At 40.2% G+C, this 22,492-nt stretch overlaps 1 pseudogene; it reads left to right on the forward strand.

Annotated features, from left to right (window-relative positions):
* Positions 1-5,812: 5,812 nt before the first annotated feature.
* On the forward strand, positions 5,813-6,145 carry LOC147423747 (expansin-A2 pseudogene; annotated as a pseudogene).
* The last annotated feature ends 16,347 nt before the right edge of the window (positions 6,146-22,492 follow it).

Here is a 22,492-nt window from a genome sequence, read left to right on the forward strand (position 1 = left end):
TTCTTGAATGGCTTTGATGTTGACTATGCTATGCCCAATACGGCCATTTGTGATGACCTTCAAGAGGTAAAAACAAGATTAAGATGCATGTTGATGGTGTGCGCGGGTGACCACCCTGCTCAGTGTAAACTTGGTCAAGTAAAAGATGGCGGAATGGCCTTTTGTAGGCGAGACAAGGCAAAAACAAAGTTTCAGCGAGATAGTAATGGCACACATCGCTATGTCTATTCAAACAATAGATATCAAGGCAGATATCCACCTGAGCGACGACATGTAGATGACTTGTGGGAAAGTATTAAAATGTCAAAACGATGTACAACAAAGGAGAAGATGGAAGAGACTTTAAGAGATGCAGGTTTAGCAGGTGAATCTGTGCTGTGGAAACTCTATCATCTTTATGGATTTGATATCTCTAAAGACCTTGCATATGATGTAATGCATGTGCTACCCTTAAATATCTTTCAAAAATACATAAAGAGATTGATGTCATCAGCTTCTACTCAAACTAAAAAGAAGATTGATCTTGCCGTCAAAGAAGTTACCAATTCTATTCCAAAGCCTATTTTGAATGCAGGTAGATGGCCAAAACATGCTACTATGCAATTCAAAATGTTCAAGGCAGAGGAATGTCAAAAATTTATTCAATGGTGCCTACCGCATGTCCTCAATGTGGTCGATGGTATTAGTGAAGAGGATAAACAACTTGGGATATTTTTAATTGACATCGCCCACATATTTTTTGATTGTAGCCGGCAAAAGGGTTGGACCCAAGAATACATTGATGTTTGTCGCTCCATATTCTTATCATGGCTTATTCTTTCTGAGGAGTATTATGCCAACTCTTCTCCTCTTGAACACGTGGCAGGTATGGTTAAGTGAAAAAGTAATTCGTTTTGGTTAAGATAAAAGAATTTCTATACCTATTCCTAAAAATGTTTTGTTTTTACTTGAAGGTAAGGGAGAGATCCTAGATGATGTTTATCGACATGGATCTCATGATGGCACATGGTGTTTTTCGCATGAGAGAAATGTTTCCAATTATTTGAGCATTCACACCAACAACAAGTCTAATGAGATATCTTACAGCAAGTATCATAGTCGAGTTTTATGTACTGAAATACACAAACAACTCGATGTAGAGAAGGATGGTCTCACAAGTTGTGAAAGAGATATGGTTCTTATACATTCATGCTTGATCTTGCCTGAAAGTTTCGTTCATGGATCAAAAGATAAATGTTTCCCGATACATGAAAAATTTGCTTTTCATACATCTTCTTAGAAGAAGGCCAAAAATATTTGGAATGCTTGTCTTCGATTGGTGTCATGCCCATGTCAGAGCATGATTAAGAAGAAAGGAGTTCTTGTGGGATCAAAGAGACCAAAGCCAATGGACCTCGGCCTATTAGAGAAAAATGGGATGATAGAGTTTTGGTTGAGAAGAGATGGTTATGCATTTACCTTGGATGAAATCCACGCAAATGCATACTTTTACCACAAGGCGTTTATGAATAATGTGAAGTACACTGTGGGGGAGTTTGTGGTCATCCAAGTGCCCAACACACAAGGAGATAACATCATTTTCAGGGGATGTTTAAAGAAAATATTTTCTCATGAACAAGACGGGGAAGTGAATGTCTTTATCATGGTGAATAGATTACTAGACAACCTTGAGACACTCGATGGGATCTCTGGAATGTGTCTTATCCGCAAAAGCTTGAAGACAAATTGCGCTCTCATAGTTTTGCCTATTGATTGTTTGCAATGCAAATTTTTTTGGCTTAGTACAAGGTTGGATGAAGAAGAGATACTCTATGAAACTAGCGGCTCCAAAGTTTGCTCGAGATTAGTATGTCCATGAGAGGTGGGGTGTATCCCGCAATGGATTGAGGAGGGTGACTTTTTCCTTGCAAGACAGACTCAAGATTTGAATAGCAATGCATTTGTGAGAAGTGTGGATATGGACAACAAAAGGGCACTTGTAGCATGGGAAGATGAGGAACATGGACAAGAGTGGGTGGATTGGAAACATATCTACAAGGTTATGCAAGGTATTTAACTTATGTTCAGTAGAATACATCTATTTTACTTTGTTGTTTTTCTTTATTTTGTCGTGGAATCATGTTTATATTACTTCTCTCTCTTATGGTTGTTTGTAGATAATTCTATGCATTGCAGTCCTAAGACGACTTGACTATGGATTGTTCGATCATCCAACGAAACTATTTTATTTTTGTTAGCTGGTGCATAATACTTGCACTAGCAGTTTTGTCAAACAATGATTTTGATATGTAAGCAAATATATGTTTCTTGTTGGACTTTGCCAAAAGCTTAGGTGACTTATTTACAGTTTAGTTTCACCAAGTTCCTGAGGTCGATGCAAGTATGTAAGAGATCAAAACAGGTATGTAAGAGATCAAAACAGTGACGCAATTAATGCATTTGGGCAAAATTGATAACTTGTGTGCTTTTTGTTAGTGGTGGGTTTTTCTCTGTTTTTGTTTTTGTTTCTTTTCTTCCTTTTTTATTTTGTGGGACAATGGTGGTAAATGAAAAGGCACGTATTGTTGTTGTCGTGCTAGCAAGACTGGTGGTGGGAGCAGCAGAAGAGGGTGCTTCGGTGGAGCTGAAGTATGGACAATGCTGTTCCCCATGACAGGGACAAGCCGCAAGAAGGCAGCAGGATTATGAGGGAGCTTAAACAGGATTGAAAGCAAAATGGAAAGGAATGAATGACTTGATTCATTCAAATGATTCGGCCATTATTCTATGCCTCTTGACATTGCCAGTAAAGGCATCCCCAGCAGTGTCTTGGGGTCTGTGGTCTCTTATGGATGCTTGTGGAGGGGATTCTAATCAACTTCATCATTTACTTCATGTGCACCACCTGTTGCCTAGTGGCATGCTGTGGCTTTGGGAGCACGTATTTTTGCACAGAAACTTCATGGGTGTTAGCATGACGAGTCAGTGACTTAGGAACTTTAGGGAGAGTCAGTGGCACAGGGACTTTAGGGCCAGAATCCAGCATGCATGAAAGCCGTGAGATAGCCAAAAATGAAGATTAAGCCTGGAATGAGAGGAAGCTTACAGAATTCTAGACCTTGGAAACCTTGGAAGCTTGTTCTTGAAGGGATGCCAATGTTGTGTTCATTTCACATCAGATAAAGTCATCTGAAGGAGGGGGAAAAATTTAGTTTTGGAGCTACATTTTGAATGTTTTCCTTGTGCATAATTTCATAGTTTACTCGTCTAGTCCATGATTATGTAGATGATAAAGTTCTGTTTGTCAAGGGTTGGTTTTCTTGGCTAATTTTTGAGTCATCAGTCTTGCCAACAAGTCAGTCTGTTAAATTGCATGTCGGACGTCCATTGGATTTTTGTAGGTTGAAGTAGTTGGTTGGGTAGCATATGTATCGCAGAATGCTTGGATTCAAGGTGGCATAGTTCAGGATAACATTTTGTTCGGTGGGCCTTATGAGAAGGAGCACTATCAGAAGGCAATAAGAGCATCTTCCCTTGAAAAAGACATTCAAGGATTTTCTTTCGGTGATCTTACGGAGATTGGAGAACGAGGTCTGAATATGAGTGGAGGGCAAAAGCAAAGAATCCAACTTGCAAGATCTTTGTATAGTGATGCATATATTTATCTTTTGGATGACCCCTTTAGTGCTGTGGAATCCAACTGTGACACTACTGGTTACATCATGCAAGAGGCAAACCAAGTCATCTTTGATGAAATTAAGCTTTGACTTTATCTATGGTATAAAGGTTGATGTTGTGATGAGGCCGAGGATCTTTTATCTACTACGAGCACAAGTATTGAATGTTGGTGGTTCACCTAGTTTTGATATAGCCGAGTGCATCACTTGTCATGGCCATTTGCTCTTGATGCGCCTTTCAAAGCTGTATAATGTAATATTGTAAGACTAGAGTAGCGCATCAAATTCATACAATCATACACAAGATCCTGAAAGATTGATGTTTCACTGGCATAAAATTAACTTTGGGTATGATGAACTATAAACTAAAATTTGACCTGCACAATGAACTAAATTTTGATCTGCCCATAGAGCTGGTGTCAATATGTATGTTCGTTGTTAGTCCATTTCTGCAAATTGTTTTGTACCCAAAAAAATAATAATACATTGGATGCATAGGATGACTTGTTTTGATACCTTCATGGATAGGGTGTCAATTGTCTCTATGCTGGCAAGTGATTGTTAAATTGGAAGTGTCTGTCTCGATTGTATAATTGGTGTCTTTTGGGCTAATATAACCATTGTATAGGAAATTATGGTCAAGAGATGAGGTTTTTATTTTGTGTGGGTTGTAACTTGTTGCTCGCCTTGCAGGAGTGGTTTGAAGTTAGTTTGCAACTGCTAATTTTTTGCTCTCCATGTCATTAATGAAAAGACATTTTTCAACATAGAACAGTGTATTGATATGTAATCAATGTGAACATTATTACAAGGAACAATGTATTGATCAATAAGAAAAGTGAAGTCCATTGCACAAGGGAACATCACTTCTATGGTTGAATGAAACATATAGATATAACAGAAATAAAGCACATAAGTAGCATATATCAAGTTGTGAAATGTGGCAATCTTGTAGTATGATAGGAGTTTGTAATGAATGTGATGAATCTTTTGTTTGTGATGGTGTTTGTTTGGCAGGAGGTCATGTTACGTAAAGAGATCAATTAAGGACATTTGGGGAAACCTCAAAAGAAAGAGCTCTCTCTCTCTCTCTCTCTCTCTCTCTCTCTCTCTCTCTCTCTCTCTCTCTGTGCACGCTTGTGTGGAGATTTTTCCGATTTTAGACGGGCCATTACTCAAGTTTTCATAAGGCAAGAAACCTTCTTCTCCTCGACATGTGAAAACAAAGGAGCCTATGCGAGTGGCAGATAGTCAGAAGGTGATGGGCCAACGGTACTACTAGGGCTACATGTTCCCATGTGGTATGTCTTCCATGTGCTAGCGAGTTTCAAGTGGTGGCACACTGGCCTGCAGGTTGACATGATGGGGAGGCTGCCATGTGCTCGCATGGTTTAGAAGGAGGGTGATAGGCAGCAGTCGACGAGGGAGGAAGGGAGGGCGATAGGCAGCAAGCAAGGAGGGAGGAAGGAAGAAAGAAAGAAAGAGGCTCCCACTTACGGCGAATATTTCATAGTAATGGCCAGTTTTCTTTTAAGACAAGCGAGTAGGCAACGTAGAATAGGCACAAGCAATACCACTTTTACAGAAAAACAATTCAATTTCTAGTAGTGGCAAGGAGTTACAATATTATGGATATGTCCCTCTTCGCAAGATTGAAAATGCCTTTAATAGTAGATTTCTCTAATATTGCCCTCACTTTTTGAAATTTTCCTCATTATTATGTTGAATTATAAAAAGTTAAGAGACTAACAAGTGAGAAATATATTTCACAACTGTGAATGTTAAAAGTCCTTGAGTGAATTATTTTCCCTAATGGGAAAAGTGGACGGAACTTTTCATTCATGTGACTTCTAGTGTGGAAAAGTTTCACACGAGAGAAAAAGTCCTCCAAAAAATATCCACATCATTTCTCACGAAGGAAAAATAAGTGACTTGTGGTAAAAATAGTGTGAATTTATTCCCTTATGTGACTTTATAGTGTGAAAAACTCTAAAACTTCTTGTGGGTGCATTGCTGAAGAATCGATGACGATCACAGCCACCAATCTGTGTCCTCCCAACAATGCCCTGCCCAACAATGCGGGCGGCTGGTGCAACCCACCTCTCCAGCACTTCAACATGGCGTAGCCAGCCTTTGAGAAGATTGGAGTTTACAGGGGCGGCATCGTGCCTATGGAGTACCGCCGGGTGCCCTGTGCCAAGAAGGGTGGCATCCACTTCACCATGAATGGTCACGCCTACTTCAACCTGGTCCTCATTACGAATGTGGTAGGAGTGGGTGATGTGCACTCCGTCTCCGTCAAGGGCTCGAGCACGGGATGGCAAGCCATGACCAGAAACTGGGGCCAGAATTGGCAGAGCAATGCGCGGCTGGATGGCCAGAGCCTCTCCTTCCAGGTCACCACCAGCGACGGCCGCACCCTCACCTTCTACGACGTGGCGCCCGCGGATTGGCGCTTCCACCAAACCTTCAGCGGCGAGAAATTCTAGCTTCAATATCTGGTCACCCAAAGTAGACTAGCCGCTATCTACTTCATTTGGGATTGGGAGAACAACAATATTCTACACTGTATTATATATACCGATGGGGGACTTGTGCTAGCATCATCTAGCGAGCTGAGGTTGCACCCAATTATATTTACAGCCCGCAAGCCAGATTGTTCAATGTGATAAAGCCATCCCTCCAGCACCAACCACATCATCAACGTCATTCTTACCCATGTAATGAGTGGGGCATCTTTGCTCGTCGTGACCGTCGAAGATGTTTGGGATGTTCGCCGATTTGCGCGCGCAATGTAAATTTTCTCTCTCTCTCTCTCTCTCTCTCTCTCTCTCTCTCACACACACACACACACACACACACACACACACACACATAGAGTTTGTCATGCTAATATGTCTCCTCTACTCTAATTTTCTCATTGGTTATGGCATGCTAGAGATGTCTAGTTTCGTTCTTCTCAAACATGTTATGATAGCACCTGTGGACATTGTTGAAATTCTTATGACATTGGTGCGCTTTCATTGATTAAGGGGCATGTGCATGTGTAAAACTTTCCCAAGTTTTATCGACCTTGTATCTTTTCTGCTAATTGTGTTTCATTAGCATCCATGGCAGTCATGTTCTCATCCATAGCTCGATCTTTGTTTGGATCTCCAATGGCATCCTTAAAATACATAAACTACATATCCTACACAATCTTCGCCATAAAAGCACAATGCCGAGCCATAAAACTGTCAAATCAATCCCTACATAGGATTTCTTGCTCTCCTCGATCGATGTGGTCCAAGATCAATGTCGAGAACCGTACATTATAATTGCAACCTTCTTGCACCGGAAGTCTTCAACAAAGACCATACCAAACTCCTCATCAAGAATTTCCTCCTTTAGAAGGAACCGAACCCCAAATGGGCCCCTTTAGATTAAGGTTGATTCTGCAGTGGCCAATAGGAAGAGGGTGACAACCCAAGATGTCATTGTTTGCAGTGGCCAATAGGAAGAGGGTGACAACCACAAGATGTCATTGTTTGCATCATAGCTTGTTCTCCCCCCCTTGGTCCCCCCCGCCCCCTCCCTCTCTCTCTCCACTTGGAAAGAGTCCAAAAACATTCAAAAGCATTTTCTTGTAACTTTCTCAAGTGAAGATACAACTAGCTTACATGCCCCTTCTCCTTGAGTCCAGAGGACTTCCTATTAAGTTTATGGGCATGGCCAGAGTTTTTAGCTAAAGAATCACCAAAGCTCTCAGTATTAGTTTCCTAGAATTCTAAGAGAGACAAGTATGATGTCCAAAAGACTCATTGAAGAAAATCAAGATGGACGGAGTGACATCAAGATTAGGTTTGGAAAATCGAACAGAACATGCTTTTTACTTCATGGTCCATCACTAGATTCACAATAAAAAAGGCTTTCCTATAGTTCCCCCAATGACAAATTAAGCATATTTTTCTCTGTTAGAGGAGACCATACTCACCCATACAATGCTTGCATCTATTTCCTTTTCCCAATCTGTACCATAGGAGTGATATAGCCTAGCTTGCAAACCCTTAAATGTGAGACCAACCATTTGAGTATAGAGAGAGAGTCTATTTCATTCAAATCTGAAAACCCTTTCTCTCGAGCCTTTCCACTTGAAAGCTTCTTCACACCCCTAGTGTTCAATAAAGTTTTTTTCCTAAAGGGTTTCCTCCTTGCCAAGATGCAAACGGAAAATAGTAGTAGAACTTTCTATATTTATAGGATTTTCGAACTATTTTCTTGTATATTTTACAGGTTTTTCTTTCCTTGACCTTGGTTTGCAACTGTTACCTTTGATTGTCAATTGGCTCAAGTCTAAGCTGACGCAAACCTTTCTTGAACACTACCACACCTTATACTTTTTTCTTTTTAGAATTTAGCTAGTTATTATCAATTAGTTCATTTGTTTTTGGAGGCTTGTGGCCCTTACTTCTCAATTTCAGCCATCTAAAGGTTTATATTTATTGCCTTTGAGATTTAAACGTTTTTCTATTTTTGCATTGGATTTTGAACAACCCAAAATTTGAAATTAATCCATTGAAGTCCTTTTCCAATATCCACATCAAAATGACCTACACATGTTATTTTTCTAGAAGAGACTTTTTTTTAAAGTAGCTCAAAACCACTCGTGGTATTCTATGTTCCCTTAATCACCAACAACTTAGCACAGTAACCCAATTACTTATAAGGCCCTTTTGATCTATTATTTTTTTCATAATGAGCCAATTGGATCACCTGACCATGACTCACTCAAATTTGGCATCCTTGGGGCCCTTTCATTATTTTCTTTCTCTTTTTTTTTGATACATTTGACATATTTCTAGGACTTACTCTTTCATCTAACTTGCCACTCCATAGATCCTCAGCATGACCTGAACTAGATGACTTTGTAGAAGACCAGTCAAAACCTATCGTATTGTGCAGCCACATTATCATTCACATCATCCCCAAAACCATCTTTTCTATGAGTATGTGAGTTCACCAAGAGAGTTTTTTTAATTTCAATAAAGGTAGATGTTACATCGATAAAAAGGGTTCTTAAACATCACTTTTAGACAAAATTCTATAGGTTTTAAAGGAAGAAGGGGCATTTAACTCATGAAAATATGTATGTGAAGAGGGGTTATTTAAATGTAACTTGAAGCAGGTGATATATATAGAGGGTTTTGTAATAGTGGATGCCTCAAGGAAGTACTATCCACCTCCATGTGACCTCAACATTGTACATATTTTGCTGTGTTTTTCAACTATAACCAAGAAATTTTGAAGAAAGTGCGTAACCGCCTCAATTTTATCTGCCATGAAAGTGTTCAAGGGCTATTTTTTAAACTCCTTGTTTGTGATTTTTTAACAAATAAAGTACACCCATTTCCTATTAAATTTTTATATCTTTTCCCAATTCCTTTTTATGGTACCCTTTTGTATGTGACAACATGAGAAGAAAAGAACTTTAATAAGCTCGTCTACTGCACTCACGTGATAGTCACATAATTATTAAGTGACCCCCCCCCCCCCCCCCCCCCCCCCCCCCCCGCCTTAGTAGAAGGTACCAAAATTAGATCAGACCATTGAGAACATTTATTTCTTTCCAGAACACATAAGTTACATAGGCAAATGCTATAACGGAGGAAAAAATAAAAGTTCAATAACTTCTTGACAAAGTAAGGCATGCAAACATTACATTCATGCATTGGTTTCATTACAGAGGCTCCATGGATCATGACTGTTTACATACTATATTGGAGGCTCGTTGGGACACTTGATGTACCAAGTATCTTTCTCGCAAGGTGCATTTCAATGTTGCATGCACAGACTCTAGTATGGTTGAAAGACTTGATGTATCGAGTACCTTTCTTGCAAGGTGCATTTTGAAGTTGCATGCACAAACTTCAATATGGTTGAAAGAAACTGGCCCCAACAAATCAACAAGCATCGGAGATAGAGCATGTGTGCCTCAAAATGGTGATTGAACAAATGCCAACCATTTTTCATGCATTGGTTGACGGCATCCAATTGCTCACTCAGTTGGCATTGTACATTGCGATCTACATCCATATAATATAATGTTAGATTTTACACTAACAAATTAATCTTGCATTGGCATTATCGATTGGGACATGATACTTAGAATCCCAACCAAGTGGGTGCCAACTAATGATGTATATAATACAGCTAAAACTTTGACAATAGTTTTGGAGGCAAAGCGTGCAAGAGAATATGAAATTTCAAAGAGTCCATAGATTGCTCCAAAAATCTATGATCCATAATGTAGTGATGCCTACACAAAGGTTAGTGATATATGTGTGCTTGATTTTGTATACAAGATGTTGATAGATTTGTGGAGTGTTGCTAGGAGACTATTTTTCAAAGATGAAGTGTTTTGTCACCCTGACCACGATACTCTATAAGCCATTCAACAAAAGGTGGACACATGGAAGAAAATGAGGCCAAAAGTTTTTAATATTTTGGTTCTTTTTTAAAGAGAATTTAAAGATAGATCCTAACCCTATTCAAGGGCCTCTCATTGATCTTACACCGACTATTTCTCCGGCATAAACACTTAAAATTTAGAAATGTTTGTTCTGATTTTTCATCTGGGTTTTTCCTTTGGACCAACTGTCTATAATCAATTGTGTTGATTACTATACACATAAATTGTTTTTCATTTGGGCCAATTATCTATAATTGTATTGGTTACTCTATTTTTTGAATGCTTTTTCACTTGGACAACTATCTATAATTGGGTTGATTACTTTGTTTATGCATTTTGATTTCTATGGTATGATGCGATCTTGTCATGGTTGATAAACATTTTGAGCTAAACAATGAAAGAGGAGATGTTCAAGAGAACAATGTTTGTCCCAGTTGTTTAATATTTGTCTATTTGTGAATTGCAGTTTTGAGATACCATGGCTGAGCAAGACAAAATAGATGATGCACAACCTATCCCAATAAATCATCACCAAGAAAATCTTAATGCATTTCAATGCATGAAGTCTCTACCACATGGCATGTCAACACAACAAGCGACATGCGCAACTTGTTGGCTATCCAAATAGGCAAACCCAAACCATATGCAATGGAAGGATATAAAAAAAGAAGTGACCAAGAAAATGATCAAGACAATATGGCCATGTAAAGACACACAATCAAGGAAGGCTAGTGAAAGTATCAAGTTGTCAACACCAAGAGATCAAAGAAAGCGTTGAGAATATCTACTTGGAAGTCTTTAAGCATCCATGGCACAACGTAGATTATGCTTTGCAGTTTGCAAAGATGTTGTATGCACAATTTGTCCATCAACATGTGGTATACTTCTTCTCAAAGGAGACTACCGTGGTCACACATGATATAAGAGAGAGTTGTGTGACATTCACATTAGAGAAGTTGGTGCTAATAGTTGAAGGCGCAAAGATAAACTTGAAAAAGGAAAAAGACATTTTGATGACACAATTAATGGAGAAGGATGCAAAAATCACATAGTTCCATCCACGCCTACAACAACATGCCACAATTTTGCATGTGAAACAGCCCTTGAATCTGCAACTGTATTTGCAAAATTTTGTCCACACAACAACAACAATCGTGATGACCCCAATCACCACCACAACAACAACCGAAATGTCAACAAGGACAACGACAACAAGGACAATGACAACAAGGACAACGACAACAAGGACGACAACAACAACCACAAGCGTGTCTACAATGATTCGGGAAACAGAAAAGGGAGAAGGGATTATGGCCTTCTTGTCCAACCTCTTGGTTACACTTGCTTTTTAGCAAGCCCCCCCTTCCTCCCATATCTTTGGATGAACACTCCCCGCTCTATCCCACCCTCCTTCGGAGAAACTGCACCCCTCTGTACCTCACCCTCATCTATCCTATCCTCTTTGCCGCCATCTCTACTAAAAAACCTTCCAAGGATAAAGACAAGGATAGAGGAAGGAAAAGACATAAATTTTGGCTTCCACTCATAAACCCACATGCCTATGAACTTAATATTTTTGGTAAGCTCCCTTCACACACCTTGTTCAACGACCATTGTACTAGCTTTGTTCACAATCTCACCACCCGACCGCCCTCTATTGATGAAAATAAATGCTTAGACCTAGGCCTTAAATACACTCCCCCTCCCCCTAACCCCCCTCCCTAACTCATTGTTAAAGCCGTGACTCTTTAGCAAGGAGACTACAACTCAAAATGTTTTTTCAATCACCCACATCCAACCCACCCTCCCCTTATAAAACCCCAAATCCTTCTTGGATGCCCCCCTCTTTAGATCCTACACTAGAGAACATTGCATCCCTTAACCTCCTCAATCTTAGAGATGCTCTTTCCCACTACAAAACCGCCCGCTCTAAATTTCCTAAATTTGTCAATCGTGCCCTTAAAACCCTTTCAACGGACCACACTATAGTCAATAAACCGACGGATAAGAGCCTAGGCCTTACCATCGTGTCACGAGAATGGTATGAGCTAGAGGCCATTAGGCAACTCAACAACCCCTCCACATACCAACCTGTCACCCCACCACCACAAAATTACCTCGCCTCCTTACTCCATTCCATCACCATCAGATATACTCTGCTCACCCGTGATGAAACCTCCTTTATCCTCGCACCGCTCTTTAAACCTTTCAAACCATGTCCTATCCATTTCCTCCCTAAAATACACAAACCCTTACTTGTGGCCCGTCTTATCTACTCCTATCGCAGCTACTTATTTGAAAAAGCTTCCAAATGACTCCACTTTCGACTTTACCCCATCCTCCTTTCACAAAAACAACACCTTAAAGAATCTTTATCCCTCATCATTGATCTCCGAACTAAACTCTTCCCTCCCCATTGTCTCCTCTTCACCTTTGATGTGACCTCCCTCTACCCTAGCATCCCTATGTCTGAGGGATTCATAGCTCTCAAGAACACCATCACAAACTTCTTTGATACCACAAAAACGAAATTTATCATCTCACTAGCCACTGTTATTCTATCACACCATTATCTTTGCTTTAAAGATAAAGTGTGGAAGAAAATCAAAGACACCACAATGGGATCTAATTTCACAATGGTATATGCGTGCCTATTTCTCTGCCACCTAGAAAACCACTCCCTCCTTATCCATAGTCCAAACCTAGCTTGTTACAAAAGGTTTATAGATGATGCTTTTAGGGTCTAGAGTGACACTCAAAGCTCACTCACCAACGCTCTTTCCTCTTACTCTTTCCCTTCACAAGAACATATAGTGATCACACCCATCATATCCTTGCATGAAGCTACCATCCTAGATGTCCATTTCTACAAGGGACAAACTTTCAACCAATATGATATCCTTGATTCCAATTGCTGCCAAAAGCCTCTCAACTTGTACCAATGTATCCCTTGGATCTCTTGGCACCCTCTCCACCAAAAAGTAGCCTTCATTAAAGCAAAACGCAAACGTTATATCATTAGGAAAAGCAATCCCTTATGATTGTCTCACTTAGAAACCTTTTCTTCCAACAGCGGATATCCAAGGAATTTCCTCCTTAAAATATTTTGTTTGATCATCTATAAAGAACGGACCGCTCTCTTAACCGAACTTTGTCTTCCAAAAATCCACTTTGAAACATCCTCAAACTCCCTTTTACACCAGAAATTCAAAGACTGAACCCAACCCTAACAATTGGCAAACCTCTCCATCTTTGTTGTATTCTCTCCCCCACCCTTTTGTCTCTATAATATGTTGGAACAATGGATGCAACTTAGGCACTCTTCTAACTAAATCCAAAGACATAAATTGATTTTATATTAACTCTCTGTTATTACCTTGCCCTAGCTCCTACCTCTTATTTTTGCAGGTTGATCCTCAAATATCACTCCTCCCCCCTTAAAAGTTCTCTTGCAACAAACTCCTTCCTGGCCACAACCACAACAACCCCCCCTTTTTTGGATTGTACGATCCCTTTTTTGGACTATACTTGGAACACTTTTTTAATTAACCTCTTCCCCCCTTGCTCCTTAGTTTCTCTTACACCCCCCCTGGATTGTACACCTTGAACTCCTCATAAATGTACACATTGATCTCCTTAATTATGAAATCTCTACCAAGTTTTGATTCAAAATCACCCTTCCCCTTTATACCACTTGTTTAGATATGTTTCATCAGAAAACATTTTAGCATCCAACCACTATTTGTGCAAAAAAGTTCCCTCTCTCTCTCTCTCTCTCTCTCTCTCTCTCTCTCTCTCTCTCTCTCTCTCTCCCCCAACATCCGTATGTAGGAGGTCTATTGCCCTTAAAACTTCTTATGTTACAAATCTTGCAGATCTTGCCACTAAAGTCCCCCCCCCACCGCCTAGCAAAAGCTCCTTATTTTTTAGTTTCCCCCCTCTTTTTGATACTCTTTTCCCAAAAAAAGTTACCCCATACTCTTTACTCACCATACACCCCTCTTCCATAAGTTAGGTAGGTAGCATCCTACCTAAACACCTTCTAGTACTTTCTCCTTTAAATTAAAACCCTCCCCCCCCCCCCCCCCCCCCCCCCCCCCCCCCTCCCCCCCTTCTCTTTTTCTTTCTCCCAACCCCACACCATTCTATATAAGAACATCTTCTCCCCTCTAGCCCATTCTAAAACTCCTTACTACTACCACTAATGAGCTTCTCTAGCAGCGAAACACATTTGGTACATCCCTAGACCAAAACCTTAAACCTCTTGTTCTTCCCCCCCCCCCCCCCCCCCCCCCCCCCCTTTTTTCTAATACAAAGTTCTCCTCACGCTTGGAAGTTATTACCACTTCAGTCGTATTGGTTACTCTATTTTTTGAATGTTTTTTCACTTGGACCGACTATCTACAATCGTGTTGATTACTTTGTTTATTCATTTTGGATTCTATCGTCTAATTTGATCTTGTCATTGTTGATAAACATTTTGAGCTAAACAATGAAAGAGTAGATGTTCGCAAGAACAATGTTTGTCCAAGATGTTTAATATCTGTCTATTTGTGAATTGCAATTCTGAGACACCATGGCTGAGCAAGACAAAATAGATGATGCACAACCTATCCCAATAGATCATCACCAAGAAAATCTTAATGCATTATAATGCATGAAGTCTCTACTACGTGGCATGTCAACACAACAATGCACAACTTGTTGGCTATCCAAATAGGAAGACCCAAACCATATGCAATGGAAAGATATAAAAAAACAAGTGACAAAGAAAATGATCAAGACAGTATAAGATGCGCAAATCAAGGAAGGCTAGTGAAAAGTATCAAGCTCTCAACACCAAGAGATCAAAGAAAATGCTGAGAAGATCTACTTGGAAGTCTTTAAACATCCGGTGCACAACGCAGAATATGCCTTGTAATTTGCAAAGATGTTGTATGCACAATTTGTCCATCAACATCCGGTAGAATTATTCTGAAAGGAGACTACCGTGGTCACACATGGTATATAAGAGAGCTGTGTGACATTCACAGTTAGTGGAGAAGGATGCCAAGATCACATAGTTCCTTGAAGTATTCCAAACACCTCCAGCGTCACAAGCTAGAATGGAAAAAAGTATTGATTGTCTAAGCCAAGACGTTCAAAACTTAACACAACGAGTAGATTCCCCGCCTGCCCAAGGGACACACATGGTTGTACATCCAAAGTTAGTCCCCGCATCAGACTCAGATGCAAATTCATCCTCTCAATGCCCAATATGCTACAAAATTTTTGATGGATGGAGTTGTATCTACACATTGGTGTGTGGCCACTATTACCATCTCATTTTCTTAATTAGACTAATGAAAAACAATAGTGAATGTGAATTTGTTCTAAATAAATACCGTAGGGTGTGTATTATATGTTTGGGATGGAAAATGAGTATAAATTCAAGCAATCCCGACAAAGCACCCCTAGGGAAATAAGAAATCTATTTACTACTTAAGAAGCACAGTTTGGACATCAACATTCACAATAGTAGACATTGTAATATGGACTTAAAGTAGCATTGTATATACATTAAAATCTTGATAAAGAATACAAAATTCAATTACAATTTCATGTCTTGCAAACTTGTTGTTGGCGAATTGACTGAACAGGTCCCCACCTGGCCGGAGACGTAGCCGGACACCACAATTGTACTCTCTTATTTTATCTAGATAGTGTACCTACATTGTGTGTAAATCCTGATTTCAAAGTAGCAAATCCAAATTTCTTGAGCTGTAATTCTATCATGATATGTGTAAAGACCCATGTGAGCCGGCCACTGGCCATTTAGCAAGCCCTAGGTATAAAAGTCAATAACTGAAATGTGAAAAGGGGGGGACTTATCTTTTTGAAGATAAAAGAGCTCTTCTGTACATACGGCACTGAAGAGACTACAAATATCTAGCTTGTAATCATTGCAGCTAATGATTGGGTAATTCGTTTTCAATTTTGAGACTTGCATTGTGTTCCTTTTTCCTTGGTCTTTCAATTAAGTGTAAGCATTGTCAATTTTGTTGAGGTTCGTGACTACATATTAGTGAGCCTAATCTTCAAATTTGAGTGCTTATATTATTGTTTTTTGATGTTTTGACCATAGGAGAGTGTTCCTAAACCATAGGGCGACCTTTTTGGATAGTTATGTTGCATCCTTTAGGACCTCTTTCATGATGGATCGTGATTTTGGTACCTTGTCGGATTGCAAAAAAACTTGGTAGGATAGTGCCCCTAGGTTTCTTTGAACTCATCTTAAAGTCTCATTGCATTTTGTTTGAGTGCCAAAATAGCACAATGACCTAGAGCAGTGAGGTAGGACATAGGCAGATTTTTTTATCATTGAGTGGTGGTTTACTTGTTGAGTTGTTGCATTTCTTGTTAGGTCCATTTCTTGAAATTGACAACCTCAAAGAGTCTTTGTGCCCCATCAGTCTCACTTCCTTGAGTATTGGCATTATGTTAGTGCCAATTATCTATGCAACAGACGTTCGTCCTGGTGACCCGCTAACATTGACACCGTTGTCGGGGAATGATCCTTAGATGGTGAGTGACCCAATGCGTATTTAGAGCTTTATTTTCCAAAGAGTTGTCTTTTCATTCCATTTACACTTCAGCTGTGAAGCAGCTAGACATGGGGTTTAGTGCTTGGCACAGTCTAGAAGTCGAGGACTTGCTAGATCGATTCTCGAGAGGTAAAGAGGGTTGTGAGTGAGATAAGCATTTCATTCTTCAATTTTCTCTATGATTTCAGAGTGTTGTATCATTTTTTGTTTTGACTTTATTTTGTCCTATTTTGTTTGTTTTTCTCTATAGTTTCATTTTAGTACTTAGGAGTAGGGTAAGTAGAAACTACCACCATCAAATTTGGGTTGAAACATCATGGAAAAAATGGTTGAAAACCATATTTTGGCAAAAAACGACCACAACTCTAAAATTTTGAAAATTTGATGGTACATACCTGAAAAGTGATACAAATTCAAAATGTATTGGTCAAGGGCATTAGTAGACTTTCTAGAAGTAATCTAAAAAGTTTGAGCAAATTCTGTGGAGGAACATGGATCACGATCCATGTTCCTTAGAGACCACTTTTGCAAGAAAGTGATCAGTGACACTACGCATGAGTGGGACATTGCTCAGAGAAAATTTGTTGAAGGAAAAATAAAAAATCACATCAAAAGGGGATGATAGGGAAAAAACAACAAAAATAGGGATTTCTAACACAAAATTGAGCAAATCTTAAGATTTTGTGATCCAAATCCAAAAGTAAGTGGAGATCTGGCATCTATAGAGTGCAAAGCATACATGGGGATTGACTTTTGATTGACCTAATCAAGTCCAAACCACACAAAAGCCATATAGCAGGGATCAGTTCACCAAGGCCAAGCTGTGTGCCAAGTTTTAGTGCATTCTGATACAAGGGTACATGGATCGCAATCCATGTTCCCCACCACACACTAAGACCAAACTTGTACCATAGCTAGAGCAGGTCAAAAGGAGTCTAGTGGTCTTTTCAAAACTGAATTGTGATATCAAAAGCCAAGTCAAAAGCCCAAAACTGCCAAGTAATTTGAGCAAGTACCTAATTTTCCATTTAGAGGTCCAAATCCAAAAAAAAATTATACCATAGCATCTACTAGTCATGCTGATCTTGATGGTACCAAAAAAAGTCAATTTGGCCTTCAAACATGGATCGTGATCCATATCCCCATAGTGATAGCTTGACTTGAAAATTTCCAGATTTGTAGTGCAGACCTAGTGTTGGGTATTTTACCTATCAAAGCAGGTCCAAATTCAAAAATATTGGAGATTTACCTTGTGGAAATAGTGAGTAACAAGCAGCCCACCAAGAGATCAAGAGATCAAGTCTAGATGTGGTTGAACATGGATTGCAATCCATGTCTCCCAACCTCTGAATTTGATGCAAATTGACACAGATCCTACATAGACTTGCTCTACATATGTCAAAATTTGGAGTCAAAATTTGATAGGGGGTCATGGATCGTGATCTGTGTACCTCTTCATAGTTGGGGTATCTGATTTGATGAGCTTGTAGGCATACTTGAGTACATCTCTAATCTCAATTTTGAGCTAAAATTACCTTTTGGAGACCAAGAAACAAGCCAAAGTTCTTGTGTCGTGGTCCGTCCTAAAACTGTTTGAGTGTTGTTTCAAGTAAATTCACCAAAATTGCTCTAAGTTTTGATACACAACTCCAAATTGCGTTAGGTATAGCCAGGAAGAAAGCTTGCAAGCAATAGGACACACCAACTTATTGAAAAATTTTAATTTTTAGCGTGCAAAACTTTCACGGGGGAAGGGAGGATAAAGATTAGAAAAATGATACTAAGATTTTATTATGTTTACAAGGGCCTAGTTGCCAACACGTTTTGACCTCAATGGGTCTCTTCAGGGCAAAATACAATCTAGCCAAGAAGTGGCTTTTATAAAAAAAGCATACTGGCTTTGGTTTCTATACCAAACTGGGCTTGAGTCAACTTTTTGATAATATGCTCAATTTAATAAGGTAAGAGGCACGAGGGTGACTTCTTGGAGAGGGATGGTTGAAACCAAAGGTACTATAGGAATTAAAGAACCATCCAAATGTCTAGGTGAATGGAGGAGGCTGTAGTGGTAAAATAATGATTCCATGTTAGAAAGCGGGAGGATTCAACAAGCTACATGAGAGATACCCCTCCCCAGGGATCTATGCACAAAATATACAATTTACACCTTCATATGATTTTCAATATACATCAGAATTGTGAAATCATTTGCATAGGGGAGGAGTTCTCAACACCCGACCAAGCATGGAGTTTAGGCCATGAGCCAAACCGCATCAAGAGGCACCTAGCAGCTAGTGCTTCCCCTGAGTAGGTGTAATGAATGGAAACGTACTCAAGGAAAATATATCATTGTGGAGGGTGAATATATGTGTACACCGCATTGCGGAGAGAGAGAGAGAGAGAGAGAGAGAGAGAGAGAGAGAGAGAGTAGTGGAGGGTAAAATATAGTGCACAAAGACATAAGAGAATGGCAACAGAGTATCTTTAAATGCCCCATTTAAATGAAACAAGCAACCGTATATTAATACAATGACAAAATCTGGGTATACCATAACATCAAAAGAATATGACAAAATAACTAGCAAAGCATCGGACCCTATGTAGGGATCGACTGGTCCACCCATCCATTTCCGCTCTACTATGGATAGAGAGAATTTCACTTCAATTAGAGCAATCCAGAACACCTCCAACCTACCTGAGACAGCAATAAGCCGACGCCGCTTCGCCTCCCTCCATGAACCCGAGCTCTAAAGGATCCCCAAGTACCAGTAGGTGGTAGGGAATCAACACCAACCATACCAATTTCGAGGCCATGCCTCTTTGATGCCCAACATTGCGTGTTTAGGAAAATACAAGGCAAAAAACCCGACACGATAACCATGTAGGTCATTCAACCCCTGATGCACTAACCATGTAGATGAGCCTAACAAAAATAAGAAGACCTAAGGCAACACCCCCGATCTAGCAAAGCCCCAGGTCAACGACCCTTTTATCTAAGGCTAAGTGTCATAACTAATATTTAATTCTCCTAAATGATTTTCTCATGTTAAACTGATCTTTAATATGGGGAAGTACCAAGGGAGAAAAAGCTAGAATATTGTTTAAGGTGACAGACCGCCCACAGTAGGGATCCAAAGGAGGGAAAATAGGGATCCAAAGGGGGGGGGGGGGGGGGGGGGCATCTACAAAAGAGAAATGTGAAACAATGGGCTTTAAAGACCCTAAGGTTCATCCCATTAATACTTTCAAAATGCTAAGGTTCCAAAAATCAAAGGTTGTGTCCAATGGTCAAGCTTATAAAAATTGGATGCTTTGTGTGTGTACAAAAACATCTTCATGATTCCTACATAGGAGGGGGCGAGCCCTGTAAGTAGGGGATGAGAGAGAAACACCCACACACATACACACACACACACACACACTCACAAGCTTCCTTTACACAAAGGGAATGAGGGACACATGTCAGCTCCCTAGCCCAGATGTCCATAAGGTGTCCTCAAACCCTATTGGATGTCCATGGAGGTGGAACAATGAGAATTAGGCTAGAGTAAATCTAGTTTAATTGATTTAAAAACACTTAATAAAGAAGAGCTATCTAGAAGACTATTGGACATGTTGGGGTATAAAGCCCAATGTGGTCGCCCAAGTAAGTGGGCGGGCCGCCAGGTATGTACACATATTCTTTTGTAAAAACCTAATAAGAACTCACTATGCTCTACACATTACAGTAGAGCGAGTTCACCATATCGTCGTGCTCTTCTTCTCGCACTCTCTCTCGCGTCGCACTTTCGCTCGTACTCCTTCAACTGGTATCAGAGCTCAGATCGAGGCTCGGGGCAGCACTGCAGGAGGCTAGAGTCACCAACTCAGATTGGAGTGAAATTCGATAGGCGAAGACACGGCCCCAAATCTCGTGTGAGAAGTCGAAGGGCTCGGTGTGCTCAGAATTTCATTCTGAGGTCATCTCGGTCACCGTTCGGCTTCGACAAAGTTCTACGCAGGCCATTTTCGACTACGTGGTCTCAGCGGGTGCAGATCCGACTCTGCAAATTTGGGATTTTTGGCCTACGACTGTAGGTGCTGAGGATATCGACACTCCTAGAGTGTTGATTTGTGGCTTTCTACACATCGAAGGACGGCTCACAGTTCTTGGAGGCGTGTCACATACGACACGGGCGCATCTACACATAGACTGTAGGCGACATCCACTAGTTCATCAGGTAGCTTGTGTTTGCTGCTTGATATTCCAGATTTCATCCTGACATTGCAGATACTTCCACATGGGATGTATTGTCAGAGATGATGTATGTCTGTTGAGGGTTTGCTGGCTGTGAGTCACGTAGCAAACAACCGCCGCAGCGGTTATAGCATATAGTGGGAAATTTGTGGATGTATGACTTTGTGGGAAGTCTATGTACTGTCAGATTTACTGCAGCCTTTGTTGAGGGTTGAGTGAGGTTTTATTGAATTGGGGGATTCTCGAATGTTGAGATCCTTTCGGTGATACCGGTCTTGGAGAGATCCCTCGAGCACCCTTAGATAGGCAGCTAGGATGTATTGACTGTGAGTTAGAAAGTTGGGATTGCATCTTTGCTTTACTGCCATTGAGGCATTGTCGCAGTCTATGCTTAAAGGACAGTGACAGGACAATCAGAGATAGTACAGGTGCAGGACAGGTTTACCCGCATCTTACAGTGTTAAAGAGACAGTTTTTTTTGAGCTGTTTTTTGGTCTATTTTTTAGTACACCAGAGCCATTTTACAAAGGAGACTCTGCCAAAATTTCTGCAGAATCTGAAGCTTTCTTGGTTCATTTGACAGGTTGATATTGGTTCAGAGGTCAGTTTACAGGGGAAACTCTGCCGAATTTTTCCCAGAAAAGTAAACTACTGTGAAGCGTAGCTATGGCTGGATCACAGGACACTGCTCTTTACAATATCAAGAAGCTGGATGGAGACAATTTCCCATTGTGGAAGAAGCAGATTTGGCACGTGTTGGTACAAAAGAAGCAGATAAAACCTATAAAGCTCGAGGGGATAAAACCAGAAGATATGGACGAAGATGAATGGAGCGAAATGGATGAATTGGCACTTTCTACCATTATGCTGACTTTGGCAGAAAGCGTTTATTTCAATGTAGCAGACGAAATGTCGGCTTATCAAGCATTGTTAAAGCTGAGTGATCTTTATGAGAAGCAGAGTGCAGCTTCACAGGTATACTGGCTTAAGAAGCTTGTTGACTTGAAGATGAAAGAAGGGACACCTATGTCCAATCATCTGAATCCATTCAACACAATCTATAGTCAGTTGTTAGCTCAAGGTGTCAAGTTTGATGAACCTGTTAGAGCTATGTTCCTGTTGATCACATTGCCGGAAAGTTGGGACACTTTTCGCACAACTTTGAGTAATTCTGCACCTCCAGATGGTTTGAACATAGCAGGTGTAGAAGGAAGTCTGCTTACTGAAGAAACCAATAGAAAGACAATGGACAAAGGCAAAGGAACAGCCTTAGTTGTCAGGGGAAGGACCAAAGAAAATTACAAAGGTGGAAAGAGGAATCAGTCTCGTAGAAAGTCTCACAGTGCTAAAGGCAAGAGTGACATAGAATGCTACCATTGTGGCAAAAAGGGTCACATGAAAAGAGACTGCTGAGAATGGAAAGCAGAAAAAGGCAAAGAGAAAGCTGAAGACCATGGTGAGAAGAACAAGTCCTCAGTGAAGATTCAAGAAATAAATGTGACAAACACTGTTGCAGAGGATGACAGTCTAGTGTCAGGAGACATCTACTTCTTGAAGAATACAATGG

This window comes from Adiantum capillus-veneris, chromosome 26 (genome assembly GCF_014529385.1).
Source record: "Adiantum capillus-veneris isolate H3 chromosome 26, ASM1452938v2, whole genome shotgun sequence".
Classification (NCBI taxonomy): Eukaryota; Viridiplantae; Streptophyta; class Polypodiopsida; order Polypodiales; family Pteridaceae; genus Adiantum; species Adiantum capillus-veneris.